Source organism: Scardinius erythrophthalmus (assembly GCF_964197995.2).
Source record: "Scardinius erythrophthalmus genome assembly, chromosome: 10".
Classification (NCBI taxonomy): domain Eukaryota; kingdom Metazoa; phylum Chordata; class Actinopteri; order Cypriniformes; family Leuciscidae; genus Scardinius; species Scardinius erythrophthalmus.
In genome coordinates, this window is record NC_138230.1 from 748895 (window position 1) to 769684 (window position 20790).

The following is a 20790-nucleotide window of genomic DNA, read 5'->3' on the forward strand; positions in this document are numbered from 1 at the left end:
GCAAATGGTGTGTGGAAAAGGGTTCTAATGCTCAGTCCTGTGGAGTCCCACAGGTATTGAACTTTCTCCAAGAGATGTTGGACGCGGGCAGGTCCCCCTCCACGCTCAAGGTTTACGTCGCGGCCATAGCAGCGTTCGCCGATTCGGCGCGCGGCCGCTCACTGGGCAGGAATGAACTCATTACCCGCTTTCTGCGCGGGGCCAGGAGGATGAACCCTCCTCGGTCCCCGTCAGTCCCTATTTGGGACCTGTCTCTGGTCCTAGAGTCCCTAAAAGTGCATCCCTTCGAGCCTTTGGACTCTATGGAGTTGAATTACTTGATGCTTAAAACCGTTTTTCTGCTAGCTCTGGCTTCAGTCAAACGAGTGGGTGATTTGCATGCGCTGTCCGTCAGCGCGTCGTGCCTCGAGTTTGGACCTAACGACTCGTTAGCCATTCTCAAACCGAAGCACGGTTATGTCCCCAAAGTGTTAGGGCTCAAGTCATTACCCTATCGGCCCTGCCGTCATCCGGCAGTGAGGAGGGTGTTAACCGCCTTTGCCCGGTCAGGGCGTTAAGGTGTTATGTCACGCGCTCTGCAGCCTTCAGGCTCTCAGAGCAGCTTTTCGTCTCGTTTGGAGGGCGCGCTAAGGGTTGCGCCGCCTCGAAACAGACGCTATCCAGATGGATAGTGGATGCTATTGCAGCAGCATATGCGTCGAAAGACCTTTTGTTAGGTTTTATAACCTGGAAGTTCCCGCCCTGCAGGCTAAACTTCTGTCAGTCTAGTCGTGTTCATGTCCTGCTCATGTGCGCAGGCTGTATTATTGACTAGCTTGTCTGTTGAGCTGCACGCTCAGGGTATCAGTATGCATAGACCGGCCGTGCCGTTCTTGTGTTCCCTAGGTGTGCTTATGAATATGTGTTGGCCCGCACCGCTGGCCACCTGTCATTTCACCTCTATGCTCTTCTTATAGAGTCATATGTGATCGTTAGGCGCGCACGGCGTGGACAAGGGGTTCCCGCAGCGTAAGCAAGCTTACGCAATACGAGAGAACCTCTCGTAAGAGAACGATACTGGTTACTCACGTAACCTCGGTTCTCTCTAGAGAGGGAACGAGTATTGCGTTCCCTGCCGTGCTTAAAGCCTATAGCTCGTGTCGCTTCATTCGACAGAAAACAGAGAATATAGCCTACGAGCCTTCCTTATATATGCTCTGACGCCGCCCATTCTGGCGGGCTGTGACGCGCGAGGGCGCGCGCTCCCTCATTGGGCGTTACGTCACGCCAGGCTCCCTGGTAGGCTTAAGCAGTTGCCGCGCGGCAGCCAATGAGCGTGCAGTATTCCGCTCTAGCTCAGCTGCCGCAGCTGCACTGCGTTGACAAAAAATGAAATTAAGGATAATTTTTGGCTTCAGTATCTCGAGAAAAGAAGACTTTTCCCGCAGCGTAAGCAAGCTTACGCAATACTCGTTCCCTCTCTAGAGAGAACCGAGGTTACGTGAGTAACCAAGTATCGTTTTATACCATCTTGCTAATAAAGTTTCTTTAGTCATTCGGCAGTCTTGCAGCCTGAACCTCTGCAGGAGATCCAACCTTACACTCTCTATTCAGGCTGATAGAGTTGATGATAATTCTATTCTCCATTAGACATTCGATCTCAAACAGGAAGAGAAAACAGGAGACAAAGGGAAATAAGAATACATTTATTAAATAAATGCAGTTGTGTGTTTGTTATGAGAGAATGACAATCAACAGCAGTGAGATGGAGAATCACCAGTTTAGATGGAAACATCTCGTCTTATATCAGGGAGATAATCTCTTCACAAATACAAATGAATTACACACTTTTTGAGAAAAAAAAAAAAATGCAGCAAAATAAGTAAAATTACCAGCAAAGCTGTTAAAGTAATCACTGAACTTCTCATATATAAACCTATCATATTCTTCCTCAACTAGTTCACACCACTTGGAATGAAAAAGCAAACAAACTTCATCAGAGTAGATATTTGCTTTTTGACATACATAGCCTAACCCAGTGGTTTTCAAACGTTTTTGGTCGGGCCCCTCTTTAAACCTTTTTAAAAATCTGTTTTTTAAAAACAGATTTTTTTAAAAATCTTTTTTAAAAATATATTTTTTTAAATCTGTTATACATAATTTTATATATACATAAAATTATTTATATTTATTTTATTTGTATTGTTATTACACATATATATATATATATATATATATATATATATATATATAAAAGCGGAAAAAAAATTCTATTAAAAAAAACGGGCAGAGCGCTAATCGCTATTCACGAACATAACGACTGTTTTTTTTTTTTTTTTTTTTTTTCTTCTCCGCTGATCCTCCCCTTGCTGTTACCTTGCATATACCAGGTTTTAAACACCAGGTAAACAGTCCAAATATATTGTTTTGCCCCACACTTTGAGAACCACTGACATAACCAATAACAAAATAATGTTTAATGTCTTTCATGTGTCTATGGATATGATAAACTTCTCTTGTTTGTAGATAGCAACTGGTTTGCTCAATTAAAAATGTACTGGATGCACTTTCCACTTGTGTAGCCCACCAAGGGAAAAATACTTTACTCAGATATTTAGAGATTTCTTCAAAATTAAAAGGATTAGATGCATTTGCCTGATTTGCATCACAATATAAACGTAAGATTTTCTTACATTTCTTAAACTTTTTAAAACCATGATTTTTTAAACCATCAAAAGTCATTTCAAGCTGACCAAATCTAAATAAATCTGATACAATATTTTTAAGTTTTTCTTTGTTTTTAGGAAACTTAATATTTTTTAAAAATGGGCTAAGATTATATTTTGGTTTGCCGGTAATCTTTGAGAAATACATTGAGATTAGTTTATTTAGAATTTTAGGAATCATTTTTTTGTAAATCGGGTCAGTTAATTCCTTGTCAACAATTTCTTTTTTTCCTTTCTTGGAGACAATTGTATAATTGCTTCTAAATGTTTGGGATTCATAAGTGTAAGTGCAATCTTTAAGACGCTTATAAGGTAAATGCTGTATATATGGGCCACTAATTCCCCAGGACTTACTACAGCCAATAATCATTTTCATTCCATGCTTTTCATATAGTTTCTTTGCTATATAAATGGCTTGATTGTGGCAGGACTCCTTGTTGTGCCTTTTAAAACAGAGGGTATAATAAGAGTATATCAGTGCCATCCTATACCGACAATCACTTTCACATAAAATATCATTTAGTTGTTCAAATATTTTATCTTCACTGTGTATTTTACCCCCTTGTTCTGGCTTATACATTTTTGGACATTTTTCAGTGCTATTTGGTATGTTGTCCCAATTATCCTTATCAATTGAGCCATCCTCCCTTATTAAAATCATAAAAGCAAACTGTTCTTTTGGTTTTGTATACATTTTCATATACTTATTAAAAATAGAATTAATATATTCTTTGTAATACCATTTTTGTATAGAATAACTAGCATTTGTTTCTAGATGAATAATATTTTTTAAGCTTGAAATCTTTTTAAATTTGAAAACCAAATCTCCACAAGGTTTATACATCTTTTCAAACTGTGGAGTCACAGGAAACTCAGAACTGAGCGGGAGATTGAGATTCACATCCGCAGTGTTGGGGTTGTGGGCGGGGCTGTGGGCGGGGCTGTGGGCAGGTTTGTGGGTGGGGTTGTGGGCGGGGCTTCCCTCCATGTCCTCAGAAACCACAAGCTCTCGCCCGGCAACACACGGTGTTGCTGGCTCACACACCTGGCTAAAGTCTCTGTAGGGTCCGTGGTCCAAGGCGAGGCTTGGCGAAATCTCTCTTCCTGGCTCGTCCATCGCGGCGGGCCGACCTCCACTGTCTGCCATGAGCTCGCGCGAATCGTCCATGCAGCTCGCATGGCTAAACCCTGGGGCTGGAGAGGGGCTGGTGCCGTCCTTGCTCTTCAGCATCTAAATCAGAGAACGACAAGATCAGTTTAAATACACTTACAGAGAAATCTGGTCAGAGGTCAGTACAAGGCAAGAGTCTTCTGGTGAAGAACTCTTTAATACAATATAACTCAAGTCACCTTTATCTACAGTATACAGCGCTTTTTACAATACAGATTTTCAAACCAGCTTTACAGAGATAACAGGAAAATAATGCAACAAGTTTGTTTCTAGAAGAAAATAGCGTCACAGTCCAGCTTAATCCTTAACTTAGTCCAGTTCAGTGATGTTTAATTTTTGTTGTAAAAATGTTAAAGCTGCAGTCTGTAGTTTTTCCTCTTTGTCGCCATCTCTGTTCGAAATCTGCAATTGCAGTTATTCACGGAATTATCAGCTTTACGTGGGTTGTGTCTCGGCACGGCGCGGATGAATCCAGTGTTTTGAGGAGAATGTGTTTTGTTATATTATTATTTTATATATTATATTATTTAAAAAAAGTTTTTGGCAAAATTAAATTTCCTTAATAGCCTAAACACAGGCTTTACTCACTTAAATTATCAATGTTTTATTACATTACTGTTTGAAAACTCTCTTATCAGATTTTTTTTTTTTTTTTACCTTTATAACATGCATTTTCCCCCTAATTTTATTAAATGTATGCTCCATCTTTCATTTTAAATTCTTAAATTTGATCAATAGGCCTACATTCAATTAGAATAATAAGACAGGCTGTTACCAATCAAACTAAATAATTTACATTGAAAAATTAAAACCATTTTAAATGCCCTGATATGTTTTCCTTGATTGGTTTTCCCTAAAGATAATTACGTTGTTGAAAACAAAAGTAAAAGAGTGACGCTCCTTCGTTGTGTTTTACCGTGATGAGAGTTCCGTGTCTTTATTAAAATCAACACATTATAATGATTTATACCATGGTCTGGGTGAATACTCGATTCTGATTGGCTGCAGGGTGTCCGTTAAAAAGTGATAATGGACACCTAGGAAAGGCGTCCCGTCAGTTTGCCTGATGACAGCTCTAAATGATTGCGCTGGCTCAAACTCACTGATCCACTGCTGCGGTCGGGTCGCTGTGGCCACGTTGCTTGGCAACGCCTGTATACGGGAGATATTAAATAGTGCGCTCGACTTAATAAATAAAAACCCTCACGATTTTTACTCTAAAACACATTAAAGGGCACCTATTATGCAAAATTCACTTTTACATGGTGTTTGAACATAAATGTGTGTTGGCAGTGTGTGAGCAAAACCACCCTAGAATGATAAAAATCCACCCAGTAGTTTTTTTACTATCTCAATAAATCATAAGCACTGTCTCAGAACGCCCTGTTCTAGATTTCCCTCATTGTGACGTAGAAATGAGCTAAGCCCCACCGACGTGATTTGATTGACATCTGGTTTTGGCATAGACCCCGCCCTCGGTGATCTGCATCCTCCATTGTTTCAACGACAGCCGGTAATGTCTCCTAAGAAGTGTGTTGTGGGATGTAAGAATGGACATACTAGTCTTCACTGACATCAGAGCCACTGAAAACGCAGCGATGGATTTTATTTATGAAGAAAAGGCACCACTTAAACTTCCTAAATACGAGATTCATTTTCTGACTGACTGTTTAGTGAACGAGGGTCAAAGTTAATCCTCAATTCACTAGTTCACACTTACAAATAAGTTAGATAGAATAAATGCGTATTTGGCGTGCTGTCCGAGGAGAGGGCTCCGGGCTCGGTATTCGGCCCGAACCCAGAGTACTCCCCCCGTATTCCTGGCTGTAAAGATTAAGCCAAGAGTGAGGAGTCGGGGTGGTGGAGGGATGCTGAAAAACTGTCAAGGAATATTAGGTGAGTTGACAGTGTGGATATATATATACTTCTTGTCATGCTGATTAGGGTAGACATAATTGTTTGATGACGAGTAGATTGGATTGCTTATTTGAACGTGCTCCTCCCGAACTTTGTTTATAAAACATCATGTGTGGATCGTTGCCTACAGTTCGCGATCCAACGTCACCTCCAGAAAAAGTAAGTGTATTTTATGATTTATGAGCAAATAGTCATTTCAATCGATGTCAGCCAGTTCAACAACAAATGCGTCTAAAGCTATTTATTGTCGTCGTCATCATAGGATGTCTCAACAAACAACGTCAGACAGTTTTATGTCACGTAGGCATTTTTTTGCAGCATTTATAATTGTAAATAAATTAAGGTCTGCTCTATCTCCATAGACAGTAGGCTATATAAACGTCTATCTCCCTCCCCTTAAGAAATAAAGAAATACATCGTTTGTACTTAGCAAACGTTATCACAGTAGTGTGTGTGTGTGTGTAGTTTCAAAAAATTGCGCGAACGTTATCACAGTTCGTTTGTGTTTGTGTGTGTGTGTGTGTGTGTGTGTGTGTGTGTGTGTTGCACATCCATAATGGCAAAAGGGACGCGATTAAAACTTTGTAAGTACATAAATGAATCAAATAACCATTCCGAGACGTTTAGTCCATTCTCATTCGTGTTTATTCTGTCTCTTCATCATCTGTGTCCAGCAGGGCGGGGATATGCAGCTCATTTACATTTAAAGTGGTACACACCAAAACTGCTCTTTTTAAAACAGGCCCCAAAAATGACATTTTCAAATGGTTATAATAAATTAACTGTGGGGTATTTTGTGCTGAAACTTCACAAATGCATTCTGGAGACACCCAAGACCAATATTACATCTTCTAAAAAGGGGCATAATAGGTGCCCTTTAAAGTATTATTACTTGATTAAATATTTCTTTCTTTCCTAAGTAACCATGGTATAAGCGGGTTAATGCCCTCCGAGGTGTCCATTATCAGGTTTTAATGGACTCCGCTGCGCATCGGACGGTTCACGCCTCGCCGTCGTCCATTAAAACCTGATAATGGACACCTCGTCGGGCATTAACCCTTACTTATCTGTTATCCACCCTCGATTAATTGGAATGTTATGTTTTTATTACTTGGCCCGACCGCACTATCGGCAAACTATACAGTTTGAAAATGGACACAGGCCGGGAACCGCAACTGAACCGTCACGGTGGAAAAAGTGTATCTGAGCATGTGACTGTCTGTCTGTTGAGAGCCCGAGGCGGATCGCAGTTAGACCTCGTAATTCTCTATGCAGGAAAAACCCTGCAAGGTGTTCGCTAAAATATTAGTGGGGACAATTTTGTCATCTTAAAATATTGATTGGAACTAGTACCTAGCGTCCCCCTTAAACCTACACCCATGATGCCTTCACATACTGAACAATGCCAAGAGCGAGATATCAAATTCCATCAGTGTCTTAAGGCCCTTTCACACCGGATGCGTAACGAAAACGAAACGAAAATGCGTATAGTTCGTGTGCGAATAGTTCGCGTCAAAACCATTCACATCAGCCGCGACGCGAATTTGCGACGTCTGTGACGTTCAGAGAGCTTCAACATTCCAAAACTTTCACGCCGACAGCTGAGAAAACATGGAGATGTCGCGTGTACCGACAGACACTTCATCATCATCATCATCATTATCATCATCATCATCATCATCCAGTAAAGACGAGCTTTTCATTTTCTTTAAAAGACAGAAAAGAAGGTTTTGGGTGCACCCGATCTTAAAGATCAGAGAAGGGGAGTAACGTTATGCTAATGTGCACAGTTTTTTTGAGTTTTGCGTCTTCAACTAAACACAGTGCGTTTTGTAATGTCACTAACGTTACATGTAACACACGAAGTAAGTAAGTTAAAATCATTCAACTAGAAACTGTAGATATCACACAAAGAATGTATAGTATACTAAGAGCAGCCCTAAATAGTCTCACTACATTTTGTTACGTGTTCAAAGTAAACACGGTCTCTGCATATCTTTGACGATAATAGTGTTAGCTTTCTATCCCAGATGTAGTTTAGCCTGCTAGCCTACACAGCACAGGACTATACAACGACTAGACTTCCGGTGGCGCGCGCTGCAAGATGGCTGCACAGCACTAGGCTCCTGACTAAAACCTCCTAATTGAACGTTGTTTCTTCACGCTAAGGAAAATATCACATGTTATCACAGCGATATAAGCTTTATTTCAAGTATGGAAACTAAGAAATCGAGTTCCCCACAGAAATCGGCAACGGGCTGCAAACGACTCAAAACACTCGAGGACGATGTAGCCTCAATTGTCAACCATGCAATCGAAGCACAACAGGAGGCCATGCGCGAAATGGTTTCCCGCATGTTGACAGAGGCAATACAATCGGCCCTTAAGCCATTCAAGGACTTTATCGACGAAAACAACGCTGCTCTTCGTTCGATGAAAGAGGAAATGGATTCCTTGAGTAAAAATGTGGCGTCAATCACAATCAAAGTGGATAATCTTCAGGGCAGTTTACGCAGCACTAAAAAGAACGCGAACCTCTGCCTATCTCAGCTAGAACAGATGCAACGAAAATGCAATGACCTCGAAGATCGGTCACGTCGCAACAACGTCCGTCTGGAATGGAAGGGGACGATCCGGTCGGTTTTCTACATAAAATGCTACCTAAATGGATCCCCGACCTTTCGGCGCGCTCAAGTCCGATCGAGATTGATAGAGCTCACAGAGTGTATTCGAGTTCCAACTCACCAAAACCACAATCGTTGATATTCCGGCTCCTCCGCTATCCTGACAGGCAAGCCATCCTTAAGGGGGCCCGGAAAGCAAAACCCACTTTGCCCGGAGGAGCGCGCCTGGAATTCTACGTGGACTACAGTCACGAGACAGCTCAGAAGAGGAAAGCTTTTTCGACCGTAAGATTCAAGCTTCATCAGAAAGGCGCAGAAACTTTCCTAATCTACCCAGCATCGCTGAGAGTCTCCCACAAGGGTCAGAAATACTCGTTTGAATCACCGGAGAGTGCTGAAAAATATCTCGAGGGTCTTGATGCCGACGCGTCAGTATCCACTGTTCGTAGATCCTTAAACTTCCCGCTACCGGAGGAAATGGAGGGGTAGACCTGACCATAAGGTGACATCGTTTGAGTTTTTTTTGCTGAATAACAATACACGGACCAATTCTTTATCAGCTTTTTCAGACTTTAGTTCACCAAAGTGAAATGGTAAATTATTTTATTTACAAATATTTGCATTGTGTCAAACTATTTTCAGTTTTCAAAACTCATTTTTCAATTTTCAAATTATGCTGGTTGTAGATAGTTAATTATGAAGTTCTGGTTCTACTCAGAAAATGCGGACTAAATCACAGTCCTTAGCTTAGTTAAATCTGGTTGCTGTAATTCTAGTTATGAGAAAAGTGTATGTTTTACAGTTATTCTGATTTGGGAATATTTGTTCTTTTATTTTAACCTCCCCATCTGTCAAAGTCATAGGGGGCTAAGAAGGTTAATAGTGTTCAGAAATTGCCTCGCGATCGCCACAGACGTTTGCTAAAAAGGGAAGGGGGGAGAGGGAGGGGACGATTAGGCGCGTAAAGCACTCGGGACCTTTTCTGTTTTTGTTTTTGCTCATTACGGTTGGAACTTTAATGGTACACTCAATAACTTGCCCTAACCATTACATGCTAATTTGTGAATGTTTGGTTACTACAGACCATGGTTAAGATAAACACGCTATCTTTAAACGTCAGGGGGTTAAACTCTCCTATTAAACGTACACGAGTGTTAGATCTTTTACACAGGAAAAAGGTTGATGTAGCGTTTCTTCAGGAAACCCACCTGACTGCCATGGATGCTAAAAGAATGCAAAATAGGTGTTATATCCCCATAGTATCATCTAGCTGTAAATCTAAGAAGAAGGGAGTGACAATTTTATTTAAACGTAATTCTAATTTTATTATTGAGCACACAGGTTCCGATGAAAATAGTAGAATTGCATATTGCTGTATGTTAATAGAAGGAAAGAGGTTAGCATTTGTTAATATTTATGCTCCGAACTCTTACGACGCCTCCTTCTTTCCAAATGTTTCCAAAATCATACTATCTCTCCAAGGCTATTCAATTATCATTGGATCTGATATGAATGCCGTGCTCGACACAGTTCTGGACCGTTCCAATCCTTCAGTTTCAGTAGCACAAACTCAGTCTTCTACAGCACTGAGATCGCTCATTAAAGATATAGATGTATGTGATGCTTGGCGTATTCATAATCCAACAGCCAAACACCTATTTCTCCCCAAGTCATAAATCATTTTCAAGAATTGATTATATTTTACTCTCATCTTCGTTACTCTCAGGGCTTATCAATATTGAATTTCTACCACAAAGCGTTTCCGATCATAATGCTGTACTAGCACATCTTCAGATTACAGTTTTTCTCAATTGCTTAAACAAATTTCTTGAAACTATGCCTCGTATTCTCAAAACTCTAAACACAAATCCATAACGTCTCACCCAATTCTCCAAACATCCTATTTTCAGGTCAAAATGAAGCTCTACACTCAAAACCATTCACTCTTGCTGAAAAACCAAACTTTGCCCTCAAACAGGATACACAAGCCCTCAAAATCACACACACTACAACATAGTCTAACATACTGGTGCAATAAATTCAAAACAACATTTCCAAAACTGGTAAGTTATGTTGCTTGTGGTTCCCCCATCACAAACCTTTTCACATGATGAACACAAAAGACACACCCAGTGGATACATTGGCACATTTTTATTCATACATTCATACACATTTTTTTTACTCTTTTTTTTACTCTCTCCTCTAATTTTTTTTTTAAATTTACTTACAGTAAGATGTGTGTGACCATCATATGACAGTAAAAGAGCACACACAAACCTTATTCTAATATGGAATTGTATTGGAATGGTAAAGAGTGTTGGGACGTAACAGGAGGGCCTCCACTCAAGGAGACAATATGATGAACACGTCTAAGAATGTTTCACGTATGTTTGAAATACCATCATTAGCCTAGAAAGATAACATTCTGGGAGTCCAGACTATAAAGGAGAAAGGATGCCCTCCCTTCACTGTCACACTCTGCAGCCACACTGTCTGACTGTACGACTACTGGCCTTTTCTTGCAAGAAAATAAACCTCATCAAAGACTATTGGATATTGTTTGTCTCTTATTCAGTGATAGAATTGTGTTTGCCACCACTCCTCCCTGAAGGCTCTCGAGGCGACGGTAAAGCGACTCAAATTTGACCTTACTCGTAGCCCAGCCTCCCTCATAGTCATACCATTGATAAAGACATGGGCAACTAGAGTGGCTTGAATTTCATCTGAGACTGCTCGTCTTCTTGTCCTTGCCCTTCCTCCTCCTCATTCTTATCCCTCTTCCTTCATGTCTTTCTGGATCCATTGTTCCAAAACACAATAAACTGATCTGGGCCCTTTTATATATCTATTGAAGGATCTGATTGATGTGTGTTAAATTTTGACTCTTAGTGTTTCCACTTGGGTAATTGTGTGCTAACTGAGCTGAAGCTGTGCTGACTTGAGTGAACAATATTGAGTGCTAGTGCTTTATACATGACAACATGGTGTAGGCAATGAGAAATGAAGGGATTTGTGTGTAGAGTTTTGCAGTGACAGTTCAACAAATCTGACTCATGTGTCAAAACAGGGAATAGTGTTTATAGTTTAGTGAAATGGGTGTGCTTTTTGATAAATGGCGTTATGGTTTTGAAATTTTAGTTCAAAAGCCTGGTTATAGTGTTTAAGCAATCGAGAAAAACTGTAATACATATTGTAAACCATCCCGATGGAGATTTAATCATTTTTTACTGCAAAATGAAGACTTTCTTTCTCAACTGAGAGCAGAACTGATTGAATTTATCAATATAAATAAGGACTCTGTTGATAATCAGGAAATGCTATGGGCTTCCATCAAAGGGTTTTTAATAACACATTATCCATTATCAATTGCCATTTACACTGAATGTAATAAAATCAGTATAATTCTCGCATTTCGATGCTTCCTTAGTTATGTTTTGTTAGTGCCGTTTAATCAGGCTAAGTATAATTCTGTTTCACTTGCCCTAAAGCAGACGAGCGTTACTGTCGAGCCCTGTCTCTGTGTTACCGATCCAGTATAACTCTTTCAAAAGCAACATAAATGTAATTATTACACACAGCCATTAATATTCCTCTTAAAATGAGATCACATTTGCAAAAGAAGAAAAAGACTCACTGCTTTAAAGCATAATAGTAACATCAAGCAAAAGATGAAGCAGTGAACGTGAACATCAGTTTAAATACTTACAGAGAAATCTGTTTCGGTAGAATCCGCCGGGAGTCTTCTGGTGAATAACTCTGTAATGGAAACCAGGAGTCAGAAACAGAGAAATGAGGAACAAATCAAATGCACTGTAGTCCAAACTAACCCAATCAGATCAGAATAACTTACCCCTCATTTTTTTTAGAACCATTACTTTCCCTTCAGATTAGTCACAGCCAATTGAACTGAATGCAAGATTACCACTAATTCACAAATTTTAACAAAAGATATATTGTAAACAAAAATAGATTTGATCCATTTGCTGTGACTAATCTTTAGGTTCATAAACATACAAAATATAAAAGGAAAAGCTGTTAAATGACTGCTCATTTATAGTCTGATAAGGCCAACCCTTTGAGGTCATGATGGTGCGAATAACAATGTTGTTCATCTCGATTAACCTGTGCCGTCACGAACGCTGCTAAGAGTGAGAAAGATCACATTACATAAATGTCTGATTTCATAACCCTGATCAGCATCTGCTTTATTCAAACTTATTCAGCCTGAAACACTTTCTTCTGGACGCTGAAGGATCCAAATTTAAGAATATGTTTAAGATCTGCTGATCTTACTTCCTTACATAACATCACATGAAAAACTAAGGTGAATTACACTGTATTGGGCATTCAAGGTGAACATGATGGCATCAATTTACTGATCAGAAGTCAGCTTTAAGTCAGCTGTCTAAACATTGTAATTGTCAGGGGTTTTGTTAGTCTTTGATCTTACAACTAAGAATTGAACTGGGTGTGAATGTTACCTAGTCTAAGGTCTCGTGACCATTTGTTGTGTATGCCATTTGGGGGGGGTACCATTGTCTCAGTTGGGGGCAATTGCCTCTATTGTCTTTAGATGATTAGATTTAGTGGTTACCTCTAAGGCTGTGTGTATGTTTAGCACCTTTAAGGACAGCCCACTGAAAGGCCTATAAAGAAACCATGTAAAGTATGTTAGCCAGACTGATTTGGGAAGAACTGCAGCCGCGTCAACGCGAAGTCCTCAATAAAGAATAACTTTGTTTGAACGTGATCCCCAACGTCTCCTGGTTTCTTGCTTCGACGAAGAAAAAGTTTTCACCAACGCAAACCCTCAACTTTCCTCAGCTAACAAAATTTCTCTTGGTTATGTGAACGTTAAGGGAACATTTCATCGTATCATTCTTCAAGCATTATGGAACATTATTATGACCGCCGCTAGCGTAGCTAGCGAAAGCGGTCATATAGGGATTGTCAAAGTTTTTTTTTTTTTTTTTTCGTCACCTTACTGAATTTTTCGTCAACGATACCAGGGACACCGAAACACCGGGGAACATGAAATTTGGTGAGCATGTAGCCCCACTAGACTTCTAAGGAAAAATTTCGTTTGGTCCCCGGGGGCCACTCCCCCCCCGCGCTGGGCCCCCCCAAACCCCAAAAAATGCAGTTTTTCCTAAATAACTACCTGAACCGTGGCACCGAGGATGAAGAAATTTTTATGGTATGTTGGTCTACTAGACTTTTACGGAAAAATTTCATTTGGTCCCCGGGGGCCACTCCCCCCCCATGCGCTGGGGCCCCTGTAAATTTTTCGTCAACGATACCAGGGACACCGAAGCACCGGGGAACATGAAATTTGGTGGGCATGTAGCCCCACTAGACTTCTAAGGAAAAATTTCGTTTGGTCCCCGGGGGCCACTCCCCCCCCCCCCCGCGCTGGGCCCCCCCAAACCCCAAAAAATGCAGTTTTTCCTAAATAACTACCTGAACCGTGGCACCGAGGATGAAGAAATTTTTATGGTATGTTGGTCTACTAGACTTTTACGGAAAAATTTCATTTGGTCCCCGGGGGCCACTTCCCCCCCCGCGCTGGGGCCCCCGTAAATTTTTCGTCAACGATACCAGGGACGCCGAAGCACCGGGGAACATGAAATTTGGTGGGCATGTAGCCCCACTAGACTTCTAAGGAAAAATTTCGTTTGGTCCCCGGGGGCCACTCCCCCCCCCCGCGCTGGGCCCCCCCAAACCCAAAACAATGCAGTTTTTCCTAAATAACTACCTGAACCGTGGCACCGAGGATGAAGAAATTTTTATGGTATGTTGGTCTACTAGACTTTTACAGAAAAATTTCGTTTGGTCCCCGGGGGCCACTTCCCCCCCCGCGCTGGGGCCCCCGTAAATTTTTCGTCAACGATACCAGGGACACCGAAGCACCGGGGAACATGAAATTTGGTGGGCATGTAGCCCCACTAGACTTCTAAGGAAAAATTTCGTTTGGTCCCCGGGGGCCACTCCCCCCCCGCGCTGGGCCCCCCCAAACCCAAAAAAATGCAGTTTTTCCTAAATAACTACCTGAACCGTGGCACCGAGGATGAAGAAATTTTTATGGTATGTTGGTCTACTAGACTTTTACGGACAAATTTCATTTGGTCCCCGGGGGCCACTTCCCCCCCCCCCCCGCGCTGGGGCCCCCGTAAATTTTTCGTCAACGATACCAGGGACACCGAAGCACCGGGGAACATGAAATTTTGTGGGCATGTAGCCCCACTAGACTTCTAAGGAAAAATTTTGTTTGGTCCCCGGGGGCCACTCCCCCCCCCCCCCCCCCCCCCGCGCTGGGCCCCCCCAAACCCAAAACAATGCAGTTTTTCCTAAATAACTACCTGAACCGTGGCACCGAGGATGAAGAAATTTTTATGGTATGTTGGTCTACTAGACTTTTAGGGAAAAATTTCGTTTTGTCCCCGGGGGCCACTTCCCCCCCCCGCGCTGGGGCCCCCGTAAATTTTTCGTCAACGATACCAGGGACACCGAAGCACCGGGGAACATGAAATTTGGTGGGCATGTAGCCCCACTAGACTTCTAAGGAAAAATTTCGTTTGGTCCCCGGGGGCCACTCCCCCCCCCGCGCTGGGCCCCCCCAAACCCCAAAAAAATGCAGTTTTTCCTAAATAACTACCTGAACCGTGGCACCGAGGATGAAGAAATTTTTATGGTATGTTGGTCTACTAGACTTTTACGGAAAAATTTCGTTTGGTCCCCGGGGGCCACTCCCCCCCCCCCCCCCCCCCGCGCTGGGGCCCCCGTAAATTTTTCGTCAACGATACCAGGGACACCGAAGCACCGGGGAACATAAAATTTGGTGGGCATGTAGCCCCACTAGACTTCTAAGGAAAAATTTCGTTTGGTCCCCGGGGGCCACTCCCCCCCCCCGCGCTGGGCCCCCCCAAACCCCAAAAAATGCAGTTTTTCCTAAATAACTACCTGAACCGTGGCACCGAGGATGAAGAAATTTTTATGGTATGTTGGTCTACTAGACTTTTACGGAAAAATTTCGTTTGGTCCCCGGGGGCCACTTCCCCCCCCGCGCTGGGGCCCCCGTAAATTTTTCGTCAACGATACCAGGGACACCGAAGCACCGGGGAACATGAAATTTGGTGGGCATTTAGCCCCACTAGACTTCTAAGGAAAAATTTCGTTTGGTCCCCGGGGGCCACTCCCCCCCCGGGCTGGGCCCCCCAAACCCAGAAAAATGCAGTTTTTCCTAAATAACTACCTGAACCGTGGCACCGAGGATAAAGAAATTTTTATGGTATGTTGGTCTACTAGACTTTTAGGGAAAAATTTCGTTTGGTCCCCGGGGGCCACTTCCCCCCCCCCCGCGCTGGGGCCCCCGTAAATTTTTTGTCAACGATACCAGGGACACTGAAGCACCGGGGAACATGAAATTTGGTGGGCATGTAGCCCCACTAGACTTCTAAGGAAAAATTTCGTTTGGTCCCCGGGGGCCACTCCCCCCCCGCGCTGGGCCCCCCCAAACCCCAAAAAATGCAGTTTTTCCTAAATAACTACCTGAACCGTGGCACCGAGGATGAAGAAATTTTTATGGTATGTTGGTCTACTAGACTTTTATGGAAAAATTTCGTTTGGTCCCCGGGGGCCACTTCCCCCCCTGAGCTGGGGCCCCCGTAAATTTTTCGTCAACGATACCAGGGACACCGAAGCACCGGAGAACATAAAATTTGGTGGGCATGTAGCCCCACTAGACTTCTACGGAAAAATTTCGTTTGGTCCCCGGGGGCCACTCCCCCCCCCGCGCTGGGCCCCCCCAAACCCAAAAAAATGCAGTTTTTCCTAAATAACTACCTGAACCGTGGCAACGAGGATGAAGAAATTTTTATGGTATGTTGCTCTTAAGGGCCCACATCAACCTAGCCCATAATCACTCATTTGTGATTTGCGCCCCTCCCATAAAAAATGAAAATGCAATATTATTCTGCTTTAATCGCCCCTATCTTCAGTGGAGATGTTCAGAACTGCACCATATTTCATGTGTATGATTAACTTGACATCCTCTGGGGGTATCCTCTGCTAAGTTTTGTAGAATTTCATCCATGGGGGGTATAAAATAAATTCATTTATGTGCACATTTAGTGACTGTACACTCATCGGCCTGTAGATGGTGCTGTTGAGCGAAGGGTTGCTGGTTTAGGATGATACTGTCACACACACACATGCAGGAATACAAAGAAACGCAAGCATGCACACACACTGACATCCACACGCACAGACACACACCCATACACACACATACAAATCCACATGCACAGACATACACACACAAACACACACGTGCACACATGTACGCACACATACATACACGCACAGACACACACACACACACACACACAGACACACACATACACAAACACACACACACATACACACACACACACACACACACACACACACACACACACACACACACACACACAGACAGACATGCACATACTATTACTTTTTTTAGGTATATACATAAACACGCAATACAGCCAAATTACTCCACGTCATTTATTTTTGTGGAAAGCCAGTGCAGGCCTGAGCGGCGGTCATATTTTGTACCGCAATGCGGTACATCTAGTTCTTGAATGTTCTCTGAACGTTCTGATACAAGAAGTAACATTTAAAAAACATCAGACGAACGTCCAACTAAAACGTGTTAGAAAAGAAACTGTATAAATAATGTTTTTGTGCTAGTGTTTTGAGAACATTATTAAAGACCAGATGTTACTGTAAGACTGTTCATAACTTTGAGGGAACGTTCCCTGTTCTCTGGGTCCAAACTAAACTGGTTCATAAAATCCAATGATGCTATTAATGTGCCATCTTACATGCTAATAAATGAGCAGTTTCTCTGTTTCTGTATTTGTGTTCTTGTGTTTCTCTAGAGGCCACAGATACAGTGAGTACTGAGTGTTTCTGTTTCCTATAAAGTGAAACTTACACAACACTCCTACACCAACTCTGTAAAATGTATGATGATCCTACTAATAAAATTTAGTGATTGTAACTTATTTTGAATAAGTTTGTTGACCTTACGGAGTTTAACTAAGTAACGAAAACTTTTTTAGCACAGAAAGTTATTAAACCTAATAGATTAAATTTAAAAAAATGAGTATTGTGAAATTGTCGAATGGTCACGCGCAGTTATACATGTTCAACCGTTTTGGACCTTTTAAGATTTGTTTACCTGGACTTTTAATGGAGGGACAGAAATCTCCTAGATTTCATTAAAAAAAAAATCTTAATTTTGTGTTTCAAAGTCTAACCAAAGTCTCATGGGTTTGGAAGGTCATGAGGGAGAGCAAATGAAAGAATTTACATTATTGGGTGAACTAACCCTTAAAGCTTGTTGCTGCACTAAAGTCAACCTTCTTTTTAATTAAAGTGTTTAAATGTCACCCGTAAACCTAAAGTTAACACTTTTTTTTCACTGTTTTACTTATTTCTGTTAAATATGTTTTTCTAAGAGTCAAAATTACAGTTTTTCTCGATTGTTTACACACATTTTCTGAAAGCATGCCTCATATTCTCAGAACTCTACACACAAATCCAAAAACACACACACAATGGGCAAAACCCCTCAATTCTCCTGCAAAATGAAACTTTACATTCAAAACAATGTTATTTCTTCTCAAAATGGTATTTTGTTTTCAAATGACACACACAAACCATCACATGAATAGACATTTATAAGAACCAGTTGAACACTGATGTGCTCACTGTAAAACACTATGATGACTGTAAAACACTTCTTCTCATTCATCATACTGACTTAGGCCTTTTTTTGTTCAGTGTTACACTTTCTACAGACAGTACATACATAATTGTGTTGTAAAATATCTGAGGATATTGTTTTTATACTCAGAACACACAACTAAACGGTAACGAATATATTTTATTTTTCCCACAAAAACAATGTACACAGTGTACATCCCAACGAACACAAAGTAGGACATACAGTGGTCTACATACAAAACAACAGAATAATTTACTGTATACAGTTACAGTAATAAAAAATGTTGGCATCCATTGAAGAGCTGACCTTTTGCCCTTTTATGCTAAAGCTCTGATTGCTAATTGTAAAACTGTGTGACGGGTGTTTGCCCATGTGAAGAGTCAGTGTGTGTATCTGAATGGCAGTGTGTTCCTTGTGAAAACAAGAGATTTTCTGCATGACAATTGTGCCAAAAGCAGAGAATTGTGTGTAGTGTTTTGAAAAAGGTGTGTTTTAGAACTGCAATTTGAGTGTAAAGCAGGAATTGTGCTTGTAGTTTAGCAGAATTGGCTCAGGGGGTTGGTGAATGAGTTACATGTTGTGCTCATTGTGTCTCAAGTACCAGAAAATGTGTGTAAACAATCGAGAAAAACTGTAAGCAAACATTGATTTTTACAGCGTCAGCTTCAGTTTCTTGTCAAAAGACTCTCAGTATTCTTTTATTCATCAGTCATGATTTGTTGTAATGCATATTGTTACATTAATGAAACATGTGTCGAATGTGCCAGAAAGGCATTGTTTGCTGAAATTGTAATTGGCATTGTAATACCTGAAGAACATTGATCAGTAATAAGTAATGTTTTGCCTAAGATTGTCCTAGTAATGTGAACTCTAATAACTCTGGGAGTGAGCAATAAGGCCCTTGAAGCCGTGATTTACAGTGAGTGTAGAGCAGCTAAAGGGCGTTGTTAGACTCGATGTGGAGTTAAACCCCCTCAGCTGTTCTACATGTTCTACACATGCCAAGCGAGTTCCAAACAGGTTGCCAAGCAATATTGCTCAAAGTTGCTGTGTGTATCTTCTTCTGCAGGGAACCGGGCTTACATCTGTAACCTGAGGCGTTTTCTGTACAGTGAAACTCTTACATGACACACACATTTTCATAAACATCTTTGAATGATGATGATGGAAAGAATGTATTTACCTCTGGGACAGGACATCTCTCTGATATACTCTATAGTCAAACTCTAATTCTTCTGAATATATTTGAGTGATGATGATGATGAAAATAATCTGTGGTCTATATGGTCATAACCTGCTGATATAAGACACTGGTTTAGGGATTAAACTCGTTCAATCCTTTTAATATTTTAACCCTGACTAATGATATAATAGTCAGAGAAATCTTTTTTTTTTTTTGAATGGACCAGTTTATTTAGACTAAAATGTTTTATGTTTTGTATTATATTTGAATGCTTCAGGCTTTTATGGCTAATATAGTCTGATATAGTGAGAATATGGAGGAAAAAAAGCTCAATTTAAATCAGAGACTCAAACTGAGCAAAAATATGCAGATGATGATGTTTATATGAGTTTCTGATGCTTGTAATGGAAATCATTGAGATCTTTATAACAGAATAGCACATATCAACATAAAATGCATATAAATGTCAATGCTGTCTTAGTAAAATATTTAAATGCTTAGTTTTATGATCAAAGCTCTGTAGTTTTAAATATAATGCAATACAATGATGATTGAGATGAAATAACCCTGTCGACCTTTCGATGTTGGCTGTGGATTCAGGGAACAACGGTTAGCTATTTAGCTATTGGGCTATTCCGCCCACACGCGGTGACGTATACACTCCTAACCCCACAGGCGCACCATAATCAACTAAAGTAATACAAATACAAATATAAATATGCACATACTAAATAATACAAATAATAAACAAATACATAACTTGTAATAAATAAACTCCAATACAACAGTTATAATAGACAAACGGCTACAACAAAACCTGATTTTTATAATAAATGATGATCAAGTAAAGCTGCTTCAGTCCAGCTGAAATATTACTAACAATATCAAAGTTATTCTCACATTTACTTGATAAAATCAGTGATTTGACAGCAGATTTGAGTTTGACTTGATAAAAGAGTGTTAACGATCAGTCAGACACAGACGGACTGGAGGAGATTGACAGGTTTATCAGTGAAGTGTTGATCATGTATGGAGTATAATACAGCAGCTTTATAGGGTTAAGAGTCATTCTGCACTGAGTTTGAGGAGCTCGAGGTACAGGACTGTAATTCATAGGGCTGGTTATTCTAGTCATTATAGTCAGATTAAATATTATTACATCATACAATCTCAGAAAGATATTATAGTTTTAGGTAACAACAGCTTAGTAACACATGTACTAATATGTTTACTTCAGGTTATATCAGTCATTTCATTTCATTTCATTTTATTGTTTATTTTTACAGGGACAATGCACAATTAAAAGTAATTGCACCAGAATTAGCTAATAGCTAGTTTACATCTGCTGTCCCTGGGCAGGTAAACAAATAAAATAACATACATTACATATACACCACATAAAACATCACAATAC

General features: G+C 40.8%; 1 long non-coding RNA gene across 1 annotated transcript; it reads right to left on the reverse strand.

The window, feature by feature from the left end:
• Positions 1 to 1672: 1672 nt before the first annotated feature.
• On the reverse strand, positions 1673 to 12413 carry LOC308697960. The gene is made up of 3 exons (XR_014031014.1): positions 12269 to 12413; positions 12125 to 12174; positions 1673 to 3936 (listed from the first exon to the last, which is right to left on the reverse strand). It is a non-coding gene; the product is annotated as an uncharacterized lncRNA (long non-coding RNA).
• Between the last annotated feature and the right edge of the window lie 8377 nt (positions 12414 to 20790).